Source organism: Apodemus sylvaticus, chromosome 5 (genome assembly GCF_947179515.1).
Source record: "Apodemus sylvaticus chromosome 5, mApoSyl1.1, whole genome shotgun sequence".
Lineage (NCBI taxonomy): Eukaryota > Metazoa > Chordata > Mammalia > Rodentia > Muridae > Apodemus > Apodemus sylvaticus.
This window is the reverse complement of record NC_067476.1, coordinates 113,869,474-113,880,519: the sequence shown is the minus strand read 5'-3', so window position 1 is coordinate 113,880,519 and position 11,046 is coordinate 113,869,474.

Genomic DNA, 11,046 nt, shown 5'->3' with positions numbered 1-11,046 from the left:
TGTGATAAAAACCAGGTACCCTCTCCTGTGTCACCGGGAGGCCCGTTTGGGGTGCACACACTCTCAAGCCTGCATGCTGTGTGAGTGAAGAACCCACTGTTGTTGGGTCTGCCCAGCGTTCCTCCTTCCTGCCTTCTTAGCCTCCTCTCCACCTTTCTCTCTTCCCGCCTTTTCTTTCATTCCTTTTGGAGTCTGAGATGGACTCAGCCCCTGAGCTATACCCCCAGCCTTCCCCTCCTGGTACCTTTCTTTGATGCATTGCTCTCTCAAGGCAATTATGTAATTTGTTTGTTGCAAGTTTCTCCTTAAAGATGAACTTGCCACCAAGCCCTGGCAGCTCACCTGGACAGTGGCTCTTCTGAGGGCTAATGCAGACAGTGGAGACAGAGATAAATGGATGATTAATTGGAGGCCTTGTAGTTTTTAGCTTTAGGGAAGGCGTAATCCCAGGCCTGAGTGATATATTTAAGGACCCAGGGTCACGGTGTCTCTCTTCTGCCTTTAGTCTTGCCTTGATCCGGCTTCTCTTAGTGAGAGCATTCCCCTCTTACCTACCAACCAGGACCCAGGCTGACTGTAAATGTCCAGGAGAGAATACGAGACTTGGATTTTTGTTTGTATTTTGAAACAGGATCTCACGGAGTCCAGGCTGGCCTGGAACTTGCTATGTAGCAGCTGGTGGCTTTGAACTCTTTATCTTCTTGTCACTGGGATTATAGGGGTACATGTGTCTTTAGTTGAAGTAAAGGTTCTTCTGCCCCCAAGCTCCCACACTCCCACCAATAAAGAGTGAGGGGCTCATGAGGAGGCTCATTCCATAAAGCACTTGCTACACGAGCAGGAGAACCGCTTAAAGGTAGAAAGAGTGAAGCAACTCCGCAAAGATGTCCTCTGACACACACACACACACACACACACTCATGTACACACCCACACATGCACATGCACACTTGTACAAATAATAAAATTAGAAAAAGGAAGGGTGGATTAATTTTGGAAACCTTAACCACAGAATTTCATATTCCTTTCTATTTAAATTTCCTTTTAGCTTTTCTGTTTAAAATTTCCAGGACTTATTTTTGCTCTTTTCTTCGATGGCTGCTTTACTGTTTTATGAATATAATAGCATTACAACCTCCCCCTTCCTAAGCTCCTTTCTGTCATTTGTGTTATCTGTTTGCATCGGTGTGTTCACCTCATGTTTACTGGCTCTTTAGCAGGCTGCGTATTTGGGTAGTTCAGGGCGGGCCTCAGGAAATGGCCGCCCGAGTTCACATTCCATCCCCGCCCGCCCCGCCGCTGCACCAGCTCCGTTTCTTTACCTCCCTGTGACTCAGCTTCCTGTGAACGGAGGTGATAGTACCAGTGGCTCAGAGGCCTGTTAGCCGCCATGCACTGCACTCAAAGCTGCCAGGCCTGCACCAGGCCCCAGCCCTCAGGAGCTGTTCGCTATATGTCTTCTTCCTCCTCCTCTTCCTCATCTTCTTCTTCCTCCTCCCCCTCCTCCTCTACCTTTTTTTTTTCTTCTCCTCTTCCCCTTCCTCCTCTTCGTCTGTCACTCGCCCCCCTCCCCCCTCACTCCCTGAGGTGCTGAGGGTCAAACCCAGGACCTTGTGCATTCTAGGCAAGTGTTTGCTATTGAGCCACACATCCAGCCCCTCTCTCCCTCTCTCCTCCCTTCCTCTCTTCTCCCCTCCCTCCTTCCCTCTCTCCCACCCTCCTTCCCTTTTTCCTCCCCTTTCTCCCTCCCCCATTCTGTTTCATTTTGAAGAACAGGCTGCTCTCAAAGTCTGGATTTTCCTTCCTCAGCCCCCAAGAGCTGGCATTACAGGCATGTGCTGTCATGCTTGGTGTTACGGCTTTGGCTTTGTTTGTTTATTTTGAGTTAGGGTCACGGAGCAGGTCCTGAAGTCCCAATCTCCCTGCCTCCACCCTCTGAGTGTGGGGTTACAGGCCTGCAAGGCCACACCCGGCTCATCTGTCACTCACTTTAGAATCTCTCTCTCTCTGCTCTTTCTCCTTCACTGTCTAGTAACTGATCCGGCAACCAGCTCATCTTTCTGCCAATGGTCAGTGTTAGTATTCTGTCTAAGCTCCACCCCGCAATTACCTGGCAACAGCCAAGTATGCCCCGCCCCATAGACCTGGCCCACTATAAAAGGGGCTACTTGCCCCTCCTATCTCTCAGCGCTCTTGCCTCTTGGTACTCTCACCTCTCTGCCCTTCTTGGGCTCTCCTCCCCTCCCCCCCTCCACGTGACCATGGCTGGCCTCCATCCTCCACTTCTCTACTCTTTCTCTCTCTCTCTGCCCCTCTCTCTGCCTCCACTACACCATTAACTCCCATCCTCTGCCATGAATAAACTCTATACCATGTCTGTGTGCGTGTGGTCCCTCGGTGGGGAAGAGGTGCCTGGGCATGGGCCCGCCTAGGCACCCCCTTACCCCATACCGACATATAGCATTCCTTAAACCCCTTTCCCTCTTTATAAACCCATCATTTGGTGCAAAACCCGGGAACCACAGTCAGGGCCCTGTGGCAGGAGCTGAGATAGCTTCTGCTCCTCGGGGTGGGCTGACAGCCACAGAAACATCCAGATGCTCCTGTCTTAGCCCCACGGTAGCTCCTGTTTAGCTGTGCTCGCTGTGTTGGTTTGAATGACATGTCCAGACACCCCACCTCCCCACCCCAGTCTCTGGTATTTAAATACTTGGTTCCCTGTTGGGGTTGTTTGGGGAGAATTAGGAGTGTGGTCTTGCTGAAAGAGGTATGTTATTGGAGTTGGCTTTGGCGTTCCAAAAGACTCAGGCTTCCTGTTTTGGATCCAGACGCAAGATTTCAGTTGCCCCACCAGGACCTTTAAAAAAATCTAGCCAGCAAAGAGCCCCACACCTCTCATGCAAAAACAAAACAAAACAAAACAAAACCCTGGTGGCGAAGGAGGAGGAAGCAGAGGGCTCTGGCGCCCTCTGGAGGACGCTGTAGGCTCTGCACAAACACTGGCAAATTGGCTGGTGCTGCTTCACAGGAGCCCAGGGGGCAATGAATGGACTTCCGTAATGAATCTCTAGTATTTACCCAGGCGCATTCTCTACTAGAACAATTCACAAGATCATGTGACTAACTTCTAGGTATTTTGACATAAACAAACATAGTGTATGTAGTCTAAGGAACCGTTACAAAGCTGGGCATGGGCTGCATTAACCCTTTCTCTGTCTGGCCTAATGGCTGGAGCCACCAGCAGCCACCCCGGACCGTGAGTAGTTCGTTGAATATAGCAGACTAAAAACAAAGGGGTCCAGTTTCAAAACGATCATCAAGTTGCCAGATGCACATGGCGGCACACAGCTGCAATCCGAGCACTAAGGAAACAGACGCAAGAAGACCAGTTCAAGGCCACCCCGGGACTATGTAATAAGCCGCGATTTTAACCCATTCACACGCAGACATAAACTGCATGCCAGTGTTAACTGGAGACACATCGTGGTTTGTTTATACTGCTGCTATTTGGAGGTTTGGGTTTTGTAGCCAGTGCGGCTCCCCCTCCTTCCACCCTGCCTGACCATCGAGATCCACTCCCTTTCTGTCTTTTATTAGAAAAGAGCAGGCTTCTAAGAGAGAACAACCAAACTTTTCAAAATAAAATTTAATAAAACAGGCTGGGCGGTAGTGGCGCACGCCTGTAATCCCAGCACTCTGGGAGGCAGAGGCAGGCGGATTTCTGAGTTCAAGGCCAGCATGGTCTACAGAGTGAGTTCCAGGACAGCCAGAGCTATACAGAGAAACCCTGTCTTGAAAAAAACAAATACAAACAAACAAACAAAAAAAACAACCCCCCAAAATTTTAATAAAACAAAAGCCATCACGCTGAAGCTGGTCCAGGCAACCCAAGAGAAGGCAGAAGAATCAGAGACCCAGCTGTGTACTCAGGCATTCTGTAAAGATCCTAAACTGGAAGCTATAACATATCCACAGAGGACCTGGGTGCACCTGAGTAGGCCCTGGGCCAATGCCTTCAGTCTCTGTGAGTTCACAAGAGCTTTGTACACTTGACGTCCTGGTCCTCTGTCCCCTCTGGCTTTTAATCTCTCTCTCTCTCTCTCTCTCTCTCTCTCTCTCTCTCTCTCTCTCTCTCTCTCTCTCTCTCTCTCTCTCTCTCCAGGCTTCCCGTGCTCTGAGGGGAGGGATTTGATGGAGACATCTTTTTGAGAGTGTTCTGAAGTCTCGCTCTCTTTGCAGGGTGTCTGGCTGTGGCTCTCTTTGCTGTGGGTCTTTATCGCTCCCATCCACAGCGGGAGGAAGTGTCTCTCAGGATGCCTGGACAAGAGAGGCAGATCTGAGTATAGCAGAATATCATTAGGAGTCATTTTATTAATACTTAAAAAAAAAAAAAAGACAAAGTAGTCCTTGGCTTTACCCTAGGTCCCTGGGCTCTGGTTCTTGGTCACCCAATTGGCGGGCTGCTGACACAGCCGTGTCACCGTTGCTCTAGCATATCTTGCAGGCAGGACAGTTTTGTAGATCAAAGGTTTTGTGGCTGGGTTGATGTTTAGTGTTCTCTTTTGGTAGCCTGCAGAGTACCTTCCTATACCAAAGACACCAGAATAGAGTAGTTACAGCTCTATGTAGGCACCAACTGAAGGACTTTCGGCACCAGGTTGAAAGGGCTTAAAAGGGGGGAGTATAGGGGGTTAGGTGAGTGTGGCTAGGTGGCGTGGGGGAAGGTGTCCAGGCGGGCTCTTGCCTGGGCACCTCTGCCACTGAGGGACCACACACACACAGACATGGTATAGAATAGAGTTTATTGGGAGTTAGTGGTAGAGAGAGGGAGAGAGAGAGAGAGAGAGAGAGAGAGAGAGAGAGAGAGAGAGAGAGAGAGAATAGAGAGAGTGGAGTGGAGGCCGGCCATGACCACGTGGAGGGGGGAAGAGCCCCAGGGACAGAGAGGTGAGAGAGTGTGGGAGAGCAGAGAGCAAAGAGGGAGAGGAGGAGCAAGTAGCCCCTCTTATAGTCGGCCAGATCTCTGGAGCGGGGCATACCTGGCTATTGCCAGGTAGGTGTGGGGTGGAGCTTAGACAAAACCCCAACATTCTCCAATGTTTGGTTAATTAATAAAAGAAAAAAGAAAAGAAGCGACGGCGAATACGGCGAAGCAGGAATAGGGTCGTTGTTGTGATCTGGCTGCTTCATGCTGACATTGGGGCGGCGTGTCTCTGGGGAACCTAGAGAAAGGGGTATGGGGGGTGATTGTCCAGTCTCAGGAGGACTGGCTGCTTCTTTGCTGTCCAGGGTTTGTAGAGCCATTTGAGGATAGATCAGGAGAACAGGTCCAGTAGAAGCTGTCTGCGTTTGGAGAAGCTGAGAGGAGATTGGAGCATCTGAAGGTTGCTTCTCTGGAGCTGTCCTAGATATGGCAAGGGCCTGGACTTAACAAGATGTTGGAACACATTAGTATAGGTAGGAAATAAGACTAAGTACATTTGGGAGAAAGGAAAAAGTTATTTTTTTTTTAAGATGTACAATTGAAACCCAGAGGAATCCCACCCTTTGGAAAGGTAGTAATGTGGGAACTTGGGCAGATGTACTTATCTGGATGGAGCCTACTTGGTCCATGAGCAGTATATTTGGGTGGGTTTCCTGTAGCTAACAAGTTTATTAAAGAGATAACAACATGAGTTAACCACATGAACAGTCTTTAAGATGAGCCTTTGTGGATCAGAAGGAATAGAATTGAAGGTTGGGACAGTGACAGAGCAAGAAGAGGAAATATGAAGCATTTAATGGAAACAGAGTTTAGGTAAGGAGATAACTGTCTAGCTGTCAATGTAGTCAGAAGTCTGAGGAATAAACAATAACTTAGCAGTTATATTATTAAAGAATGACAGATTCCAGTAGCCAGCAGTTCTTTGTGGTCTCTGGTCTCCATGGCGGCTTTGGCTGTCAGTCTGGCTTTCAAGCACAGAAGATGCATGGCTTTTTCTCTGTGGAATGGATACCCATGACATGAGAAATGGCTTACCTTTGTTTAGCTAAGTCATTTGACTCAAGGTATCCGGTTTTGTCCACTGCACTCTTTCAGGCAGCATCCTGTGGCGGTGTCCATCTTTCTTCTGAGACCTCCTGGGAGAAGCTGTCAGGCCTTTGGGAATTCTGTCTGTCTTAAATCTAATAACAAACTTCTGACAAGATTGAGCGCAAGATAGGAGAGCAATAGTTAAAGAGCGACTAGGAATGGAAATCTTAAGTAGCTTTGACAGGTTGCATAGGTAGAGGAAAGTATATTGCCTTGGTTAGTAAAGATGCTAGGATCAGAGTAAGAAAGCTGGCAGCAATGGATTAAATTGTGGTGACAGAAAATGAGTTTGTCTAGGCAGATTTAGGCTTGTTAACATCAACTTGAGCACGCAGGCTATAGGAGCCAATGAGTTAAGGGTGTGGGAACACAGAATAGGTGAGGTTCAGATTCTTTATCGTTTACCAGACTGTTAATTTTAAAGGTATACAGTCGAAGACAAGTAGCACCCACTGGGTAGGGGAGGGAGTTGTTAACTGCAAACTCAGCGTCCTGAAGAGTGCAGGAACAACTAAAAGGCAGCTAAGCCAGAGTCCAGACCGTCGTGAGGACCCTTGGGAGCTGGGGCTAGAAAAGCCGGAGCTTTAAAAGCCGGAGGAAGCATCTCGCCTGGACCAGGATTTTCTAGGACAGCTGTAAAAGCCAAAGGGAGACTCAGGATCACTTCCGGATTAGGATATACCTGAGGGTAGGTCTAGAAGTCCTAAGCAGGAGTGTGGGCTAGGCATGAGAGGAAACCCTTCGTTCCAAAAGAGGTTGGCCAGACTTCATTTGAAAGCTAAGGGTTATTTACTATTGTGGTTAATGTTTATTTAAATTTCTAATCTGGTAGAGGGAAGAACCTGACATGTAGCACACATACTTGTGGAAGCCAGTGTGGACCGCTTGGCTGTGGGACCCGGTCCCCCAACCTTGCTTCTCCTGCCTGTGCGTGGCTGCAAGACCAGTCATAGCCTGCTGTATTAACAGTAGAGGACGTTGAGAGTGGTGGGAAGGAGACCGCGCAGTGAAGAAGAGGGAAGACAGGGTGGTACAGAGAAGCCATAGAGCTGTGAGAGAATCGGGTAGTAGAATTGATGGAGCATCCCAGCAGCCAGTGTGGAGCTGGGCGTGGGCGTGGGCTGTGGCTAGGCTTTTGCAGGTAAAGGCCCTAGAAATCTGCGCTGTAGCCAGCAGAGCAGGACAGTATGGTGGTGGGGGGTGGGGCACAGCAACGGGAAAGGAGGGCAGGCTTGCTGTGGCGGGCTGAGAGCGGAGGAGGCATCGCTCGGCGGGGATGGAGCGCAGCCGATTCTGAGAGCCTGGAGAGACCGCGAGAGACCACGCCATGGGTAACAGTTGCGCTACCAGAACCTGTGGCGGTTCTGATGGTACAGACTGTCAGTGAGAAAAGCTGTAGCGGGGAAAGTTAGTGATCGTGCAGGTGCAGGATGTAACTTTCTGTCAGCAGCGGAAGTCGGAAGTTAGGTAGCCTGCAGTGGCTGGGGAGAAGCTTGTTTCGTATCTTAGCAACGGCGCGGGAGGGGCGGAGCTGCCGCAGAAGTGGCGGGCGGCTTTGGCAGCAGTTCTGGCGAGGGAGGGGGTCTGGCGTGGGCTGCTCTGGCAACCGCAGCCAAGGCCAGGGCTTGGCGGCCGGGAACAGGAAAGTATCAGTTGCGTGAGGCACCCGGGAGCAACCGCAACCGTGGCCAGCGCGCCATGAGCCCCACAGGCGGCCAAGCCAGCTCGGGAAAACAAGGGGAACCAGTAGAATAAATGCTGCTATCCAGCAGTGATGTGCATGCGCCGCGCAGGGCATTGCCGCCGCTGCCACTGAGTTCCACCGGGAAGGAGGGACGGAGCAGCGGTCCTGTGGGGAAACTCGGGAAGTGCAGAGACTATTGCTCTGACCAGTGGGGGTGTAAGACTTACCCATTGGTGGAAGAGGCTTAATATCCCATGGTGTTTCTCGTTCCCGGCCAAACGCACCAAGTGAAAGGACTTTCGGCATCAGGATGAAAGGGCTTAAAAGGGGGGAGTATAGGGGGTTAGGTGAGTGTGGCTAGGTGGCGTGGGGGAAGGTGTCCAGACGGGCCCTTGCCTGGGCACCTCTGCCCCTGAGGGACCACACACACACAGACATGGTATAGAATAGAGTTTATTGGGAATTAGTGGTAGAGAGAGGTAGAGAGAGAGGTAGAGAGAGAGAGAGAGAGAGAGAGAGAGAGAGAGAATAGAGAGAGTGGAGGCTGGCCATGACCATGTGGAGGGAGGAAGAGCCCCAGGGGCAGAGAGGTAAGAGAGTGTGGGAGAGCGGAGAGCAAAGAGGGAGAGGAGGAGCAAGTAGCCCCTCTTATAGTGGGCCAGATCTCTGGGGCAGGGCATACCTGGCTATTTCCAGGTAGGTGTGGGGTAGAGCTTAGACAAAACCCCAACACCAACCGGACCTCTTTGTGTCCAATGAGTTGTGCAGGTGTTGTCTTCAGCAATGGGGCCTTGTTCTATCAGTTTGTGGAGAGCAACCTGTTGTCTTGGCAACATCCTGAACTGTTTGGGGATTTATTTCTATGGGACCCTTTGGCCAACAACTCAATTGGATGCGACCCAGTCCCAGTACTGTAAGCTTTGTTTAGTGACAAAAAAAAAAAAAGAATCATGACTCTGTGTCCCCCATTATACTTTATATATTTTAGGGAGTTTCCACTGCACCACATTGCCATACCACCCCTCGAATGGCCCTCAGTTCTAGTTGTCTCTCCCATACTCCCTCCCCTTCCCCATCTGATCCTTCTGTTCCAGTTCACTTTTTTTTTTTTAATCAAAAAGAATATTCTCTGGGGAAAAAAAATCTCAAAATATTTCCACAGCTTGATTCTTCCATCTAAAATGAAACCGGCCAAATCCACTTCACAGCAACCATGCACGCTTGCTTTAAGTGCAGGAGTCTCACCACAGAGCTGCCTTGGACTTTTTATTTATAGAGGTTCCCATAGACACAAGGAAAGGATGAGGAGAGGAGTTGCCAGCCTGGGCCAGATAAGCCAATCCTGACCCGCCCCCTTTCTCTGAGGAAGATGGAGCAGAGTCTAGGCCCCCAGGCCTTTGTCAGCTAAGGGAGCTGAACAAGTCAGGTGTCAGACCCCCATTGCCAGTCACCAGTAAGTACCCAGAGCTGCAGAGAAACTCGGTGTGGCGCCCGCAGTCACCCCACAGGGTATCGGGGTGGCTCAGGCCTGGCTGGTACAAGCTCACACAGCCAGACACCACTGGGTCTGTCTACCCAAATGTCTCATCTCCTGCCGTACTACCTGTAGCCCATTCTTTTCATGACAGTGGCACTGACACATGGGAAGGCCACCACAGGAGGACATTCTAAGAACTTGTTTATGTCTTGTCCAGTAACATCTGCTTGTCAAAAAGGTCACAAAGCCAAGACTGAAATTAAAGGCGGGAGAACGTACTTCACCTTCACAAGGGGCTGAGCCTGGTCTGTAAAGTACTGACGAGCAGGTAGTGATGTGTCACCGCGTCACTACGGAAGGAATAAATGAGCTGGGCATGGTGCTGAGTTCAAGGCTAGAGCACTGACTGTTCTTCCGAAGGTTATGAGTTCAAATCCCAGCAACCACATGGTGGCTCACAACTATCCATAATGAGATCTGACGCTCTCTTCTGGAGAGTCTGAAGACAGCTACAGTGTAGTCGTGTATAATAAATAAATAAATCTTCAAAAAAAAAAAAAAAAGAAAAGGAAGGAGGAAGATGGCTTGAGAGTGGGTAAGCAGGACGAGATTGAGCTGCAGAGTCTGGGTTCAGAGCTCAGCAGCCATGTAGAAAATTCTAGTATGGCCACCCTCTAACTCTCACACTCTAAGGAGTGGAGACAGGATCACTAGGACTTGCTGGTCACCAGGCTAGTCCAGGTTCAGTGAGATGGCCCTGTCCCAAACAGATATGAGGTGATAGAGCAGGACATCCCACTTGTGAACGCTGTCTGTCCGTCTGTCTGTCTGTCTGTCTCTCACACATACACATACGAACAAAAACAGAAATAGACCCAATTAGCAGCAGCTCCCTATGTCAGCTGCACATAGTAGGTCCTCAAATGGCAGAGAATCTTATACTGTAAGAGTTGTTTGTGGGCCTGGCTGTGGTGGCTCATGCCTTTAGTCTCAGCACTTTTGAGGCAGAGGCAGGTAGATCTATGTGAATTTGAGGCCAGCCTGGTCTACAGAGTGAATTCTAGGAGAGCTTGGGCTACACAAAGAAATCCTTTCTCAAAAAACAAAAACAAACAAACAACAAGGAGTGATGGAGTCTTTTCTACGGTTTTGTTTTTGTGTTTTTTTTTAGTGTGTGGGGGCTGGGGGGTGTAGAGGGGTGTTTTGCCTCCATGGATACACATGCATTACCCACAGAGGCCAGAAGAGGGCGACGAATTCCCCTGGAGCTGGGTTGCAGAAGGTTGTGAACCATGTAGGTGCTGAGATTGTAACTTGAGTCTTCTGAAAGAGCATTCAGTGCTCTTAATGGCTGAGACATTTCTGTGGTCTTGTTTCTTCTTTATTCAGGCAGGGTCTCACTTTGTAGCAGAGCCTGGCCTTGAACTTGAGGTCCCCCTGCTTCAGCCTTCTGAGTGCTGGGACTGCACTGTACGCCACCATGCCTGGTTTGGATACTCAACAACCTGCTTCTTGGGAGGTTCTTAGAGTAATCCAGGCTGTAGGGGGCACCGGGAGACTCTTGGAGGACTTACAAGGGAATGACTTGATCCACTTGCCTATGATGTTCCCGGTCAGGCTTCCCTCCCAGGGACTCTCCCCAAAGGCTAGGTCCCCAGAGAGACAGGTCCAGGCCCAGCTAGAGAAGGAAAATACCAGCCTTTCCTCTCATCTGCCCGGGAGAAGACTTCACTGTGGTCCTGGGTCCACTTCAGTTGCTAAAGTCCCCAAGTCCTTGGCACCGTGGGTGCTCCCCTGCCTAAGCTCTTCCTG